At 42.1% G+C, this 18,288-nt stretch overlaps 1 long non-coding RNA gene across 1 annotated transcript in view; it reads right to left on the reverse strand.

Moving 5' to 3' along the window:
- Positions 1-18,288, reverse strand: part of LOC124528742 (uncharacterized) — a 167,629-nt gene that overhangs the window by 125,677 nt on the left and 23,664 nt on the right. The gene's annotated exons all lie outside the window — the stretch shown is intronic.

Consider the following 18,288-nt stretch of genomic DNA (forward strand, 5'->3'; position numbering starts at 1 on the left):
AGTGATCTTTGAAGAGAAATAAATTGCCACCCAGAATGCGGGGGCCAGGAACCACTGGAATAGAGCACAGGTATCTGGGTCAGGCAGACCTGTTCTGGAATTCCAACTCTGTACAACCCCTGAAAGATTACTTAACTCTTCTACTCTTAGTTTCCTATAAAATGGGCATAATGACAACTGTATCACAGATTTTTGTTGGATCAAATCAAATGACAACATATATAAATCTCCTAGGCTGGTACCTGGTACGTAGTAAGTACTCAACAAATGTTAGCTTCCTCCCTGTTTTAAACCACCACTTGATGAGCAGTTCGTCTTGCACATTCTTTGACCACTAAAGAGAATACTAATTTAATCCACCCACTAAAGATTTATTGAGCACTTCCTTTCTGTAAAGCACTAGGGAGGGTATTTGGTGTTTCTTAGCTTCCAGCATCCATTCACTCTACTTTTGGTATGTCTCCCAGTTTTTACGTGTGGGTTTGTTCACCTACCTGCCCTCTTGGTGTGGTTTTGCTGGAGTTTACTACATGACACGTGACCTATGCACTGCCAATCAAAACATCTTGAGTGCTCTGTCAAAAGTGATGGTTTAGGAAAGGGAACATGACCCAGTCAGGACCAGTGAAGCTCAAGGGATTGTTTTTGAGCTTGCTGAAGAGCCAGTCCTCCCTTCTCCCAAGAGCCTGGGAGGCTGGAGCTAGTGCAGCCATCTAATCTCCTCAAAAGCCTAAGAACTAAAATATGTAGAGGAGAGCTGAGTTTAGAAACAGGGAGAAGCCAGCCCAATCCCTGGACTTTTCAGTTGTGTGATCCAATAAATCCCACTTTTTGTGTAAGCCAGTTGAGTTTGGTTTTATGTTGCCGAACGGATCCAAAGTGATTTAGGCTGTGTAGGACATACAAAACAATAAGACCAAAAAGTTGATAAATTATAAATAAGATGTTTACACAAATAATAATAGTATAGGACAAAGTATTGTATACTGTTTATCCAGGGCTCACTACATGCTGGCCACTGCAAAAATTCTTTGCACATACTGTTTTGTTTAATCCTCAGAACAGTTATTTTTATGGAACTAGAAGCATTTGACTTTGAACTTGAGAGATGGGTAGAAATTGGGCAGGCATGAGAGGAGGGTAAAGAGGATAAGTGGAAAGAGGAACAAATGGAGACAGGAAAATGCAGGAACAGTGAGCAAATAGTTGGCAGTCCCATTCACTGAGACCTAGAGGGCACAAAGGATAGTAGTGGGAAATAAGGCTGGAAAGGCCCATTGAGATCAACTTATTGAATTACAAATACCAATGCAAGTAATTTGTGTTCTTAATAATAAGGTTTTTCAAGCAAAGAAGAGCCCCCAAATTTACTTTCACATAGCTTAGATTTTATCTAGGGAAAAATATTTTTGTAATGCAGGAAAGTGAAAGTCATTTCCAAGGTGAATATAGAAGAGGGGAAATAATTAATGCATAGGTATTCACAATTTTTGCCCATCCTTTTTTAATTTTTTTTTTAAATTTTATTTATTGTGAGAGAGAGCACAAGTGAGTGGGAGAGGGGCAGAGAGAGAGAGGGGAGAGAGAAAATCCCAAGCAGCCCCTGTGCCTGGCTCAGAGCCCAACATGGGGCTTGATCCCACCACAGTGAGATCATGACCTGAGCCAAAATCAAGAGTTGGATGCACAACCAACTGAACCACTCAGGCATCTTTACATCCCTGATGTTTATAGAGTGACTTTTCCTTCTGCATCAGCAGCTAGGTGCTCTGAATTGTGCAGAGTCTAGGTCATAGGGAAAACACAACAAAACTTTAAAAACTTGAGAGGGCAAATCCATCTCTAGAAAGAAGGGTTTGGGTTATGGGCAGGGAGAGAGACAGTAAGCCTGAGTGTTGAAGCTTGATAGTTGGAATTTGAAGAGAAAGGGAGAGATTCAGGAAGCTGTTCCAATCCACATGAGAGTGGCCAGGAAAGAGGGTTTTTCAAGTGGGATGGTGTGTGCTTTCTTTAAAGAAAAAGCAAAGATGTAAGGCACATTCTTGTAACTACTTTTTCACTTCCAGGTTGCAGAAGCTGGAATTTATTATCATTAGGAAGAAGGGCTTGAGTTGGTGAAGACTGGCTGGTGGTGGGGGAAAAGGAGAAGCATTTTGAGTTCAGTTTGAAGGAATACACAGGATGGATCTGCCCAGGGACTGTGCTGGGAACTAGCCTACCTTCAGAAGAGCTGCCAAAAAAGAGAAAGAAAAGCTAGAATAAAAGGTGTGGGTATGTCAAAATCATGTGATGGATTCCTACAAAACGTTAAGAATTGTCATATGATCTAGCAATTCTGTACTTCAAAGTACAGACCCCAAATATTAGAAGCAGGGATTCAAAACACATACTTGCACACTGGTGTTTATAGTAGCATCATTCACTATAGGCAAAAAGCAGAAACAGCACAAATGACCATCAATAGATGAGTGGATAAACCAAATGTGTTCTATATAAATATATAGGGGCGCCTGGGTGGCTCAGTCGGTTGAGCATCTGACTTCGGCTCAGGTCATGATCTCACGATCTGTGAGTTCGAGCCCCGTGTCGGGCTCTGTGCTGACAGCTCAGAGCTTGAAGCCTGCTTCAGATTCTGTGTCTCCCTCTTTCTCTCTCCTCCCCCACTCATGCTCTCTCTCTTCTCAAAAATAAATAAAAAAAATTAAAAAATAAAATAAAATAAATAAGCATATAGAACACATAATTTATATATATAAATAAATACATATAACATAGTTTATATATAGAAATAAATATAAAAATATATAAAATATATTTGTGTGTGTGTGTGTGTGTGTGTGTGTGTGTGTACGGTGGGATATTTTTCAACCTTAACAAGGAAAGAACTTCTGATACATGCTACAACATGGATAACCCTTAAAAACATTATGCTGAATGAAATAAGCCAGACACACAAGGACAAATAGTGTATAAGTCCACTTATAATGAGGCACCTAATATAGACCTAATATAGACAAATCCATAGAGACAGAAAGCATTAAAAAGGTTACCAGGGCTTGAGGGAGAGTTGTTATTTAATGGGTAGAGTTTCTGTTTGGGGTGATGAAAAAGTTCTGGAAAAGGATAACAGTGATGGTTGCGCAGTGCTGTGAATATACTTAATGACACTGAATTATACACTTAAAGACTGTTAAAATGGCAAATTTTGTGTTATATATGTTTCACCTCAATTTTTCTTATAAATGTTTATTTATTTATTTTGAGGGATGGACAGAGGGAGAGTGAGTGAGAATCCCAAGCAGACACCATGCTGTCAGTGCAGATCCCGACTCGGGGCTCAATCTCACAAACTGTAAGATCATGACCTGAGCCAAAATGAAGAGTCAGACAGTTAACCAACTGAGCCAGCCAGGGGCCCCTCACCTTAGCTTTTAACAAGTCACTTGTGATGTAGCATTATGACACTAGACTTGGGAGTGAACATTTGCATTCTATCTCCAGACACAAGTCTTGATCAGAAGGGAAGACTATCAAATTTTGTTCTAAGAAAACTAGTCGATAGCCATGAGGTAGAGAAGCTTGAACCAATGTCAAGCCCTGGCCTAAGGTGTGAATTTTCAAACCAGTGAGAAGGCGGTAACTGTATAAGCCAGACAAAGGGAGGATCAGGGGAATTTTGTGATTATTGGATGGGGAGAGAGGCATTGGGAGAGCCAGGCAGTTTTCATGATTTCAGCCCTTTCTGTCTCACAAAATATTTGCTACAGTGGTTGATTTCTATTTTTTAACAAGCCAAGTATTTTCTTCCTAATATTACCTAAGTTTACTTTTCTCAATTGCTGCCATAAATAGAGCTCATCAACCACAAAGTCTTTAGAAAATTGTCAACCTCAGCCAATAAATAGTACTCAACCATATGGGAAGAAGTGGGCAATCATGACTCAGGCAAAGTGACTCTTTTTTTCTGAATGGAAAAAAACATTCCATATTTTGATCTTGACCAAGAACGTTACTGAATGAAACTCAGATCTGTAAATAATTTTTTCATTACTGTAATGTTTCCTATTGCATAACTATATATTTTGACAAAAAGACATGTCAGACTTTCAGCTGATCAATACAAAAACCACTTTACAACCTGTTTTTCAGGATCTCCTTTCACTTTTTATGTTTCCATAACCCTGCCATTCCAATAATATTTTTATTTCAATTTATTTTAATTCTTTACATAAAATCCAAAATAAAGTAGACACTTATGTAAAAGCCTGAATTCCATGGTTTGTTGTTCCCTTAGATAGAGCTTAGATGTGTATTATTATCCAAGGGACCCTGGTACCTCTTAACTGCAAATGAAGTTAAAGCAATTGACCTGTTTACCCCACTTGCCCACCCATCGTCACATAGTAGCTGAGCAGAGTCTTCGGATACTGGGAAAAGCGGGACGTATGTTTGATAATGAGGAGAAGGTCCGACACAACAAGGCAGGTGCTGAAGGCATCAGTCTGTTGGATGCTGCAGTGAGGGGCTCCCAGAAGTAGAAAGACCGAGAAGAGAGGATGGGTGTGTCGGAACTGGTATGAGGGATGAGGCTTGCTAAAAACCACCTTGGCCTTGGGGCGCCTGGGTGGCGCAGTCGGTTAAGCGTCCGACTTCAGCCAGGTCACGATCTCGCGGTCCGTGAGTTCGAGCCCCGCGTCGGGCTCTGGGCTGATGGCTCGGAGCCTGGAGCCTGTTTCCGATTCTGTGTCTCCCTCTCTCTCTGCCCCTCCCCCGTTCATGCTCTGTCTCTCTCTGTCCCAAAATAAATAAATGTTGAAAAAAAATTAAAAAAAAAAAAACACCTTGGCCTTCATCAGCCCAAGTGTTACATATACAGGAAATCGTAACTGTGCTGCATCAAACTAGATCAATCTGACAGCTGGAGCTGGGTGATTTTCCTCTCCAAAACATCTATTTACATCCACTGACTCCATGGAACTTAGGGGGCCTTTTAAGAAAAATACTTGAACCTTGTTCACTTCAGGTATATACAGATACACTCATTCCACAAATATTTACCGAGTGTTTCCTACTGTGCCAGACACTGTGCAAAGTCCTGGGGACAGAGCTGTGAAGATAAGAGCCCTGCACCCCAGGTGCTTACAGTCTTAATGGAGGAGACCACAATAGATAGAATAATAAGTAAACAAGACAATTAATGACTGTGATAACGACAACGAAGGGAAAGAAGAAGAGTGAGGAAGTAAATAGAAACTGCAGAAGGCCACTTCAGATAGGGTGTTCAAGGATGTCCTTCGAAGGGGGTGACATCTGAGCCTAATCATCAAGGAGGAGACCGAGCCAGCCAGTCTCCCCTTGGGGGGGTTGGAGGGAGCATCCCAGAGGAACACATGTGTCTGGGAGCACAACTTCAAGATGGAGGACAAAAGGTAGAGTGACTGGAGGTGGTGACTATGACCTAAGATAGGTTTGCTGAGCTGGCAGATAGGTTTGCAGAGCCTTGTAGACCACGTAGGGGTGGTCAGAAGCCACTGGAGAGTTTTAAACAGGAGAATAACATGATTTTATTTACATTTTTAAAAGTTCACTGGCTGCTGTGAGGAGAATAGAGGTAAAAATGGAAGTTAGGAAGTCACAACGATAACCCAGATAAGTGATGATGGCTACTTAGACGAGGGAAGTGGTTCTCAAAGTGGGGTCCCTGAACCCAGCAGAAGCAGCATCACCTGGCAAATCTGTTGGAAATGCAAATTCTGAGGGCCTACCCCAGGCCCACTGAATCAGAAACCCTGGGGGTGGGACCCTTCAATATATGTGTTAACAGCACTTCCAGGTGATCCTTAAAGCACACTGACATTTGAGAACCTCTAGATTAGGGGTATGGAAATAGAGGTGTTATGGACAAAGTTTTCATGTCTCCCTGAAATTCCTATTGAAGCCTGAACCTCCAGTATGGCTGGATTTGGAGATGGGGCCTCTAAGGAAGTGATTAAGGTTAAGTGAAACTTTACGGGCACAGCCCTGATCCGATAGGATTAGTGGTATAAGAAGAGACCTCTCTCGGGGCGCCTGGGTGGCTCAGTCGGTTAAGCGTCTGACTTCGGCTCAGGTCATGATCTCGCAGTTCGTGAGTTCAAGGCCCGCATCGGTCTCTGTGCTGACAGCTCAGAGCCTGGAGCCTGTTTCAGATTCTGTGTCTCCCTCTCTTTCTCTGACCCTCCCCCGTTCATGCTCTGTCTCTCTCTCTCTCAAAAATAAATAAACATTAAAAAAAAAAAAAGAAGAGACGTCTTTCTCCTCTTCCTCCCTCTCTCTCTCCACACATGTAAAAAGAAGAGGTCATGAACACTGAGAGAGATGGCAGCTACCTACACCTACACTTCACAAGGAAGCCTATCTTACTAACACCTTGATCTTGGGCTTTCTAGCATCCAGACTGTGAGAAAATTAATTTCTGTTGTTTAAACCAACCCACTCTGTAGCATTTTGTGATGGCAGCCAGAGCAGACTAATACAGATGGGATAAAACCCTAATGTGGAATGGAGGAAGTGACCTGTAGTGGGAATTATTTTGAAGGCAGAACTCAGTAATGCATGGGTGAGCTCACAGGGTCACTATAAAAGCCATAGCCATGGACTCCTTCTCAACCAGCTATAAGAGTAAAGAGGTAACTCAGGGCAACAATGGGCATATCCCCATCTTGGGACTCTTGGAAATATGAGGAATAAGCATAATTTGTCAGCCCAGCATCTGAACCCCTTTCCTAATTCAGAATATCACCTAGTATGTGTGTCCTACTAGGAGACACAGCCCTGTATCCTACAGAAGTTAAAACAGAACTGGTTTCCCTCTTGTAACTCATTGTAATCCAGGGATCAGGAACAAGACCTACACTCAGGCAATCAAATACCTTCCAGGGACTTGCCTCTAGAAGAATTTAATCATGGCTGTGGCAGTGGAGTCAGGGTTGATTTGGAAGAGTGATAAGGACCCAATGGTAGCATCCCAACCCATGGTGTGACCTTGGCTGAATTATTTTCTTAGCTGGTTTTCCCACCCTTCCAACTCATTTATGAGCAACAAAATATGTTTCCAATAAACTCATTTTCTGCCTAAGTTAACTAGAGTTTTCTGCCAAGCTCCCTGACTAGTCAAGAGAGGAACTCTATGAAAGACTGCACTTGCTATGTATAAATGGAAGCTCAGACCTCTTACTATCTGGGTACTAATTTTAATGTGGTAGCATTTGCATTTACTGGCTGAAGCCAGAGACATGTAGGTCGCCAGTAGCTAAAAGCAATAGGTCCAGTCAGTTTCTTCCCTGAATTTGTGTCTCTTCCTGGAAGTGCACAATCAGCAGGCAACGAAGACTTTAAATAGGAGAAGTTCCATTTTCTTTCTAATATTTTCGAGTCTACCTCTTCATCTTCAAGCCTGCTATCCCATGTCACTAGCGACAATTTAAGGGCCTCTCGGTCATCTCCGGCCTCTGGTCTCCTCCACGGCATGGAGTCATCCTTGAGCACTGCCCTGCTCAAACATCACTAATAAAATATTCAGAATAAATCCAAACTATTTAGTTTGTTATTCAGGTTCTACACAATTTTATTCTTCCCCATTCTTCCTAACTTACCTTCTAGTACTTTCTAACACACATCTTATGCTCAGAATAGGTTGGCCTCTTCATTGTACCCTGGACAGGCATCATGCATTCCACTCTCCTTCCCTCTGCCTCAATCTAGAATCCTCTCCTCTTCCCTTTCTCTCCAAATCTTTCTCCCATCCCTCAAGACCCACTTCTGTCTCTACCTCTCGTAAAAAATCCTCCTTTAACTTCCCAACACACAATGATTTCTCCCTCTTCTAAATCTTTAAAACCCCTAATGTCTATGCTAGTCATCTGATGCTCATCAGGCACTCTCTGGTCTGACTTGTTTCCTTTTCTTGGGCTTGTGCCTTATCACATCAACCAGATTATAAACCTATTTAGAGCAGACACCACTCTCTACACAGTGATTCACTGCTGTGATTACTCAACCTTTTGTATATTCTAGACTAGATCATGGAGCATGATACAGAACATGATGGAAACACAGATAAGTGAAGATAAAATAAATAGGTCTCATTGTCTTTCCCATTCATTCTGCATCTCTCTACACCCCATGGATGCCCCCAATCCAAAATGGCTGCTCCACTGTGAGAAAAGCATGATATGACCTGATAAGTCTTTTCCGTATAAGAACTTGCCTGAAGAGACACAGACACTGTTGTCAGTTAATGGTGGTTACTGGAGCTTGGAGCTCATGATGTAGAGTTGGACCAGCAGCTGAGCTGGAGGAAGTAAACAAGATGAAATGCAGAGGATGCTGGCTTAGATGAGAGGTCAAGAGAGGAGATTTTCAGAGACAGATCGTGCAGCTCCAGGAAATGGAATGAGAGACTTAGCTCCTAATGGCCTTCTGGTTCTCAGGTCCAGTCTTTTGCTAAGCAGGGTCTGGTTGTGTTTCTTATCCATGAGATCCTCCTTTAACATTTCAGTAAATTGGGGCTAGCTTGAGTGGCTTTCTGTTTTTTTGCCTTCAAAGGAACTTTGACTAGAGAAGAGGCAGCATAGGCTGATAACAATTCTCACCCTCCATTCTTCCTATTAATCCCAGGCTCCTACAGGGTCCTGCCCCTTCCCTTCTCCTACGGCTGTCACAGCAAAGCGTGACTACTGAGTTCCTAGCATGGAAAACCAAGAATCAATTGCTCAAATGCTGTCAAAAAGTGACATTCAAGTTTGAGTGACAATGATGTCTTTGGTCCTGTCCTTATCCACTTTTCTATTTTTAGTGCTGTTCCTGCTCTCTGCAATTACAATGCTTAGTGCTTAAGCAGTTGCCAGGAGTTATTTAACAAGTACTTCGCCCTTCTTTGAAGATGATGCTTTGATCCTGAGCTTACATCCTTCTCTCAGTGACAGAGACTTCAGAATGTGCCACTTCACAAAACACCACATCTCTTCTGGTGTTCTCTTTGAATGACGGGCTTGAGCCCATTGACTGATCGTAGAAATTGGAGCTTGTCAGAAAGAAATTTCCCGAAACCCCAGTGTCTTCAGAAATTTACTCTCCATCTATAAAATGGAGCTAACACGACCAAATTCTCAAAGATGCGAAGAAATAAATCAATATAATGGGTGGAAAGTGCTTGGTAAATATCCCAAAGGGTATTATTATTCTAATTGCCAATGCCCATCTCAGATATCTTAATCAAGGTATAAATTTCGTGTACAAAGGACAACTATCCAACACTTAGAGCTGTGTAGGGATGCAGAGGGTTACCCTGGGCCTTCTAAATGATGGCTATCTGGTGGGCATGCTATAGTGGCAACTCATGCATGTATGCATATTTTTCTGAAACTTGAATTTTTTATATTAAACACAAATTGTATCTCCCATTAGAAAACCCTACGTGCAAATTAGGGATCAATCAAGGGTAGAAAATATGGAAAGGGTAGGGATTAGGGAAAGAGTTTAAGCAAAGAAGAAAAACATCACCCTTATCAAAACATTTATGAAAATTTGTATGACCCTTTCTCCAAAGTGTACCTTCATCTTCAGCATGCAGAATATATTGCTGGGGATTACAGATCAGGTCTCCCAGAAACAGATGTGGGTGCAGAAAGTTGACTGGGGAGCACATTAGGAACCACACCTGTGGGAGAGTGAACAAAGCTGGACTGGGCAGGAGGAGACCTTGGACTGCATTTACAAAAGCCTCAACTGATCCCACAAGGACACTCTTAAGCTGGATGAGCCTGCAGGGTTGTCCCAAGCAAAGCCAGGAGGCAGGGCCTTTGTATCACCACCTGTCAGTCATCAGGTACAGACTGTCCCCAGGAAGTGGTAAAACAGCTCTTTATCCAAAGGCAATTGCTGGGAGGGTTACTACTCAGCTGCAAGCTGTCCACCATCATTCCCAGCAGCTGGGGGAATGAGTGCCTCAGTCCTGAACCAGAGTCTGCATGTAAAGTGTCCATCACACCACATCAGAGTTACCATTATGTTGTTGTTGTTGTTTTTTAATGTGTCAACCAAAGAAATGACTAATAAGGAATTCCATGAAGAAAAAATGTTTTTTACAACAGTATTACAATGGCACACTCTAGGGGAGGGAACATATCCAAAACAAACTGGTATCTCACTAACAGGACCAACAGGAGAAACTGTGGTCAAATGCAAGAAAGCCCCAGACACTACCCTGCCCCACCACCCAAGCCCAACAACACACTACACCACTGACTCCTTAAACCACAGACATTAATCCCTTGTCAGTTATTTAACTCCAAGAGTGAGGTCTCGGCCGTAGCACAGTGGAAAGGATTATTTTATTTTTTTCAAGTTTGCCATTCCCTTTAACACATACACCTGAGAGCTGACAGTATTATTATTTCAAAAAGGCTTATGGCTATTAAAACTGAAATTAAAAGGTATCAGAAACAACTTGGAGAATTAAAAAAATCAAAAATAACATCTATAATACTTGCAATTTCTCCCATTAAATGATAGGATGTGCTAAAACTTATCTACACACAATTTTGCAGGATGAAATCCTTTCCAGATTTTCCTATAACTTTTATAGATATTTATTCCTTGGAACACTTTAATAAAACTTAACTGAAATGCATTGCAAAACATCTTGTTCTTTATCAAAACTATGTTTTTCTCACATGCTCAAGGGAAGGGCATTCTCTCTCACCTACGAAATGTGAAAGTGGCACCTCTAATGGTCTCATTGCCCCATCTTGCTGATTACCTTAGCTCAGAAATTTATCAGTTCAAGAAGATGTATTCACTTCCTGGTTAATTCAAAGATCATATTCTATGATTTTAGTTCACCCACAATGGACAATGTGTCCAGGTTATTATCTTCTAGGAGGATTACCATTTAAGCTCCTCCTGGAGCTCAAGTCTTCTTTGTCCATTAGCTAGGATTTTTATCTGCAACCAGGAAAAAGATGTACATTGTCCTACATTAATAATTTGGCAGGTTATAAACAACCATTGTTCCTTTCTCTTTTTGATGTTCTTCATATTTTTTTAAAATGACTTTAACAAGTACTTTGGGAGTCCCTGATCCTTTCCAACTTATCACCATCATACTGTTGATGTGCCTAATTGATAAAGGACGAAACATTTATTTTATTCCTGGGCACGGAACCAGTCCCTATCAGCACTTGGTTTGGACAGATTCTCACCAGCATGGGAGGCTATATAAATTACTGGCTAATAGCATGGATTCTTGAGCTATGTTGCCAGGCTTCAGGTCACACCTCTGTCACTTAGCTTTGGAAAAATCACAACTTCTCTGTGCCTCAGCTTCCCCATTTATAAAATGAGAATATCTGTTCATAGGATTACTGTTAGAATTAATTCAATTAAAAGCAGAACCTCATCCATAAGTGATATATACACATACATGCTAGTACTATTATTGTTATACTATTTTTACCAAAAATCCAACAATGCAAATTTAAAATTGTTACCACTTATACAGCTAAGTTATGGCATTTTTAAAAATAACAGCACAAAATTCATTCTGGCTTAATCATTCTCTTCTGTTTTAATGAGATCATGCTCTATATATTACACTCATAGGCACCAAAAAGATGACACCCAAGCTAATTAAAATATCCATTCATTTATTCCATGCACATCTCTGAGCAAGGCATTGAATTGGTTGTTGGTACTCCACGTATGATTAATATACGGGTCTTGCCCTCAGAGCATCATTCCTGCCAATGTTCTGCAAAAACTGGCCCTTCATGGAGGTGAATAGTGTCCTTTCCAGTACATTTTCTTATCTCATATTTATTCTCAAGCAATTATTGTTAGCAAATGCCCTTACACCCTGGGCATGAAGCTTCCTTTCAGGTAATTGAGAGCTTTAAAGGGATAGATATTGCATATTAGAGAGCAAAAGGAGATTCCAAAGAAAGGATTTAGCAGATGTGGTAGTATTTTCCTACAAAATCATTGTGATCTTCCTACCAATATCTATTTCTAGGCAAGTGCTATATTAATATGCCACTTTTCACACATCTAACAGTAAGGAGAACTAACAGAGTTAGTCTTCCCCTTTCCCTGTCATTCCTTGGATAAAATGGTTTGCTTCACAAAATTACTTGTTTAGTCTTATGGCTCACTGGTGTCATCAATAATGTGTATTGGGTATATCACTAATTAAGTCACATCCATTAGTTGCGTGTTTATTGTGTGATAAACATCATACTACACAATACTTAGGAAATTTTTAAGTACCAAAAAACGTATTAACCAAATTTTAAAATTAAAAAAAAAATACAAAAGTCATCAGAGCATGTTTGAATTAATTAGGGAAAACTTTAGAGAGGTGAATTTTAAGCCAGAAAAGTTACATACATGTATTGGTGATAGCAGAGAAAGGGCTCTGATATTCAACAAGGCACAGAGGAAGGAATTAGAAAATCCGTAGGGTAATCTTCCCGTCAGAAACCACACACAAACCCCACACACCTCTACCTTTCCAAAACTCATGTTTGTCTGAGGGCAGAGACAAACTGGTCAATAAACTTGACAGATGTTTGTAGAGTATCTGCCACAGGGCTGAACAGGATCCCCCCATTCTGTGATCCCAGATGAGCATGACCTTCTCAAATTTCTCTAGGTGACTGAAGTTGGAGACCAGGAATTCTTGTGAACCACAGTGGAGCTCTACCCGTCAGAGGAGAGTTTGGGGTCCTGGAAATCATCTGTCATTGGCCACTGAGTAGTAAATGGTAATTCCCTAAACTCCTGTTGCCTGGGGAATGTTTCCTAACACAATACAGAAAGTATTTCAAGGCTGGCCCATCTAGAAATCTGATCCAAGTAGTTCCTGAGGGGCATTAAAACTGCCCTCCGGTGGCCACAGTATGGGAAAGAATACAAATGCCAGAGAAACCACACACTAAGAGGGCCCAGGTTAGGAATTTAGAGAGCCAAAGCATCCTGCTCCAGCTCACAATTAAGCAAGCAAAGACCAAGAACTCTCTGGTAGCAACGAGGAGAGTCAAGAAGCAAATGTCCACAAAAACAGGCAGACAAGCCAGAGACAAGAACAACATGGGCATATCTGAATATTGGACAGGAGCAGCGAGGCTTCCAGCAATTCCTGTGTGAGGACAGACTGAGGCCTGACATAAATATCTGCACGTTTGTGCAATCCTAGGACAGGGCAAAGTCAAGCTTTTTAAACAAATTCTTTGCCCTTCATAAAATTTCTACTTTAAACATCCTTTTAAGGTATCATTATTTATACATAGCTGGGCCCAGTGGTCATTACCTTTAGAGTTAGGTTTCCAGGGTCTGGAGCAAAGCAAAGAAAATGGGGATCCCCCCTTCCCTTTCTCCACCTTTAGGAATTATCCTAAGAGAGTTATTTGCATTTCAGTGTACCACACCACACAGGGGCACATATCTGAAGATGAATCATGTTCCTATATCATTGAAAGGCAGACTTTCAAGGACATTCTGTGCAGCTAAACCTTCTCTAATCCTGAACTATGAATCCAGGGCTGTGTCAGCCAATCTGGTGTAGGAAGGAGGAATCCACTTACCTTGATTTGATATTTCTCCAACTTTCCCAACTTGAACTTGATTCTCCATTCATCCATTCAACAGGCTCATATATACCACTCACTAAGGACCCAGGACTGCTCTAAGCACTTTATGGATTAACCCATTTAATCCACACAACACTGTCAATTGTATGGCTTCAGCACCCCTCTCCCCCTCCATACACAAAACATCCCTTGCTCTTCATGTGTGTCACTTCTTTATTTGTTTGTGCCTTTTATGTGATTCTGTGTTATACTCTTATTTATGTGTTTGTGTCCTCCCCAGATGGATTATCGGCTCCAATAGGCCAACACTTGTCCAAATGCTATGACTTGTAGGGACTTTGATGTTTGTCCCCTCCCTGGCAAACTGTTGAGGAGGGTGCCACTTGCTGATGCTGTAGATTCATCTCAGGAGCTTACCCTTCAGGCTTCCTGAGGAAAAAACAGCTTGCTCCCCCTTCCTCTTTTCTGGGGTATCTCTCTACACCATCCCCACCGCGGCATATATACTGCTGCTTCCATGCCCCCAGCCCAAGTCAGGTATCTCAGCATTGCTGGGCATACCTGGGAAGACATCATTTTTTTCTGTCAAATTGCAAGACTCTGTGTCCAAGGGCCACAACCATAGCAATTTCCTCCTACACCCAGGCCTGACTCTGTCACACTTGGCCCTACCGTGGTGGTGGAACTCTTTGTGGAGTGCTTACTGCAGCACTCTGGCAATTAGGGGCTTGACAAATGCTTTTCCATGATGCTGAAGCTGAGGATCAGAGGGGCAAAATATTCTCTGGAACAAAGGGGCACACTGTGAGTGAATTCACCTTTTATTATGGGCTGTTTGGCCACCAGACCCCTGTGTGCCCAGGATGAAGGGAAACAACAGTATGAACGTGAACACAGGACAGGGTACGCAGAGACTGGGGCCATGGCACCAAGCCCGTTAGTACCAAAACATAGAAACAATAAGATCCAAAGTTAATAACCAAGTTAGGGAAATATTAACTGACACAAAGAATTTGGAAGTCACAAACTGGCTTCAGAGAAACCCCCATAGATTCCAAGCTCAATAGCAAGTGTATATTCAAAAACACTAATTAGCAGGCAAAATGCAGGTTCATGAAACAAAGTTCTAAAGAAAGCGAAGAAGGCTGGAGAGTTGGGGGGGTGGGGCAGGAGCAAGACAATTTCCCTAGTGAGAATGATGAGAGAATTGCTTGCTCAAGGGCAAATTTTATGGAAAATCATGATCCAGTGCTAACAAAGGGAGAAACCTTTCCAAAGAGTTAATGGAGCAGTTAGAGAAATTCAGGTTCAGTAAATCATGAGGACCGAGAGTATTGATCTGAACATTGTGGTGGGTGAAAATATGGAGCTGAGCTGCTGACCAAACTATATAATAGAACAGTTCTTCAAAAGTGGCTGGGGATTTTAGTTGCTGAGTTGATGCTGGAGTCTTGCCCACAGAGCTCTCCCTCCCAAGCTGGTTCTCTTAAGAAATTCTGCCCACTGTATCCTGGAGGTTCACCTCTCCCATTCACATAACTGTACCCCTCATCTCTGATGATTCCACATCCACAATCTCCAGGCCAACCTCTCATCTGATCTCTGGGGGTATTTCCGAATCTCTGCAGGACATTTCTATGCTGGTGACTCACTATCACAGATACTTAAGACACTCATTGTCCCAATGCCCTCACTGCCATAACCAGTGAGAAAACAAAACAAAGCAAGCAAACTAACCACAAAACCATCCAAATTGTGTTCCCTGACCTCCAGCCTTGAACACATGGAGAAGTCTGTGATCCCTCCCACATCTTCAGATCCTCTACAATTTGCCAATAACAGTAGCATGTCACCTTGGCCAGTTATTCAACTTTCTCTAATTCTGTTTCCTCATCTGGAGAATGTGAATAATAAAGATTGACATGAGGACTGAAAAAGCCCAAGTGTGCAAAGTGCTCAGAATGACACCTGACACATAGTTACACACACACTATCATTTTTACCTGCGCTGGCATTACATTAAAATATTTCTTCACTTCTTTCCACTGTAGGTTCCAGCAGCATCACATCAAGGCCCTTATTGCCTCAGGCCACATTAGAATCCCAAACAAATAGAGCTAGGAGACTCCTAAGGGAAATGAAGTACTTAATCTGAGTGCTTTCACTTCTCTGCACTGACTCCTCTTAGCCTTGCGGACGCCATAGCCCTCTCCCTGCTCTTCTCCAGCACCAGCATCTCCTTTTCTAAAAAATTTTTTTTAACATTTATTGATTTTTGAGACAGAGAGAAACAGAGCATGAACGGGGGAGGGTCAGAGAGAGGGAGACACAGAATCTGAAACAGGCTCCAGGCTCTGAGCTGTCAGCACAGAGCCCGACGCGGGGCTCGAACCCACGGACCGTGAGATCATGACCTGAGCCGAAATCGGCCGCTTAACTGACTGAGCCACCCAGGCGCCCCAGCATCTCCTTTTCTAAATACTCAGTCCACATCAGTCCTTGTTCAAGAACCTACAGTGGTTCCCTAGGATAAGGCTATCCCTGGGGAGTGTGAGCCCTAGGCAAATGTATTTCGCAGGTCCATATGTGTATCAATAATTTTATTGGAAAATGAACCCATGTTACTGATGAAGATTTAAAATAATGGTATTTATTGCCTGATGTGAACATTCTTACCTTCTTCATCCCCTGTGAACGAGAGTTACTCCAAATCAGCATGTCAGCACCATTCTAGTGGTCCAATGTCATGCAATATTACAAAAGAAATAACTTGCTGCCCAGGGTCAGTGGGAACAAATGCTGACCAAGCTGCTCTCCTGAATTAGGCCCCACTTTGGCTTCAAGAAAATACATAAGCATGAATTCTGGAGCTCCTGTAGATATCTGGTCAACCTCATAGGCTGGCTAGAGAGAAGCACATTGCCCTAAAGGGGAGAAATGAGATCTGACTTGGACACTGAAACCCAAATAGCATTGCAGCTGGGGACTTCAAGTAACGCCATCCAAATCATGAGGACTTCTGTGGTGTGGTGACCCAAGGCAGGGATCTTGCCCATGGTTAAGAGCAGTACTGTCTCATCAGCTGGTTAATAGATTGAGATGCTATGGAAGAGTACCTCAGAGCCACTTTTCATAGCTTTATGAAGATGTCTGGCCGATTGCATTATATGTTAAATAACTAGGAACTTGGATGCATTAAAAATTAATAGAAAATTGTATGAATAATGAATATGTGGCAGTATATAAAATGATCATACATTACCTGCAGTTAGACAATGAATCCTTGAAATGGTATGAGCTATGTGACCCTATAGTCTTTTCACTGGTGGCCTGAGGTGAACAGGAACAAAGGAGAGAGTAAGTAAAATCTGGGTGAAGGGTATTCCACTGTCCGAGTTACTTATGCTTATAAAGCATGTGCCTAAGTGTCTATCCCCACTCCTTCACTCTCTGAGACCTGCCACACAGCCCTGAGCCCCTGAGCCTAAATTGCAGGTAATGAGGCTGATCCCAGCCTCCTAGGATTGATAGACCCCTTAGGATGCAAGCAAAGCAGGTTAGGTTAGCCTTCTTGGAGCCATGCCAGTCAGGATTGTGGTTGTGGGAATTTCATTGATCTGGTCTGGGCCACAGAGGGTCAGGTAGAGGGAGAACCAAAAATAAGGCAGTGTAGTACCTACCAACCTCCCACCTCTATCCCTTTTTCCTCCCTCCTCCCCAAGTCTGCCTGGGGACTTCCAAAGAGAAATACTGTAATCCATGACCATCTCCAGCCTCATGAGGTCATTTTCCAAAGGTTTTATAGTTTCTCGTGTCTCCTTCTCACTCTGCCAGTATCCAATTACTAGGTTCTCTCTCTCTCTCTCTCTCTCTCTCTCTCTCTCTCTCTCTCTCTCACACACACACACACACACACACACACACACACACACACACAGTGTTGGCACATTTTGGCTTCTAGAGTTTTAGATAATATGTTGGCTCAACAAGAGAAAAAAAAAGAGCTTTTCCTGCCAAATTAAAGAGAGGCAGAGCCTGGTAACACAGGTGATGGGGCGAATATTTACAAAGTCTGCCTCCCCACACCGCTTCTTTGATGCAATTCTTTTTTTGCCCTAAAGGAATTTCATGGTAATGAAATCTGTACTCAAAAATCAAGCCTTCCTAACTAGAGATACCTTGGGACTGTTTGTTCTCTGCAGTGTAGTGGTGTGTGGCATGACCCTTTTCTGAGTGTGCATGTGAGGCAGTATGTGTGTTGGGGGAAGGGGGATGTTGCTATCAATGTATGATCTGAGCCTGCTTTGAAAGCTGATCCCAAGGGGTAAAATAAGATATGGCACTAATCTGAGGAGACATTAAAATCTTCTGACCTGTCTTATCTAACAGAATTCTGGTGCTTGTTTTTCATTATAAAGATCTGGGGTAATAACTTTATTTAGTGCTTGCATTCCCCCACCCCTGGATTTCTACAGGAAAGTCAAAGACACTGATTTATAAACAGAGGGTTCTTATGTACTATTTTTAGAACAATGCTGTACCAGATTTATAAGGGGGCTGGGGGGGAGAAACTACAGTCACTTTTGAGCAAAGTAGCATTTCACTGCATAATAATGAAGTACTAATTGCTCTTTGTCATCACTTTTTATGCAAATTGCCC

This window comes from Lynx rufus, unplaced genomic scaffold (genome assembly GCF_022079265.1).
Source record: "Lynx rufus isolate CCGP_SWC_20201006 ecotype Redwood Valley unplaced genomic scaffold, mLynRuf1.p SCAF_6, whole genome shotgun sequence".
In the NCBI taxonomy this organism is placed as follows: domain Eukaryota; kingdom Metazoa; phylum Chordata; class Mammalia; order Carnivora; family Felidae; genus Lynx; species Lynx rufus.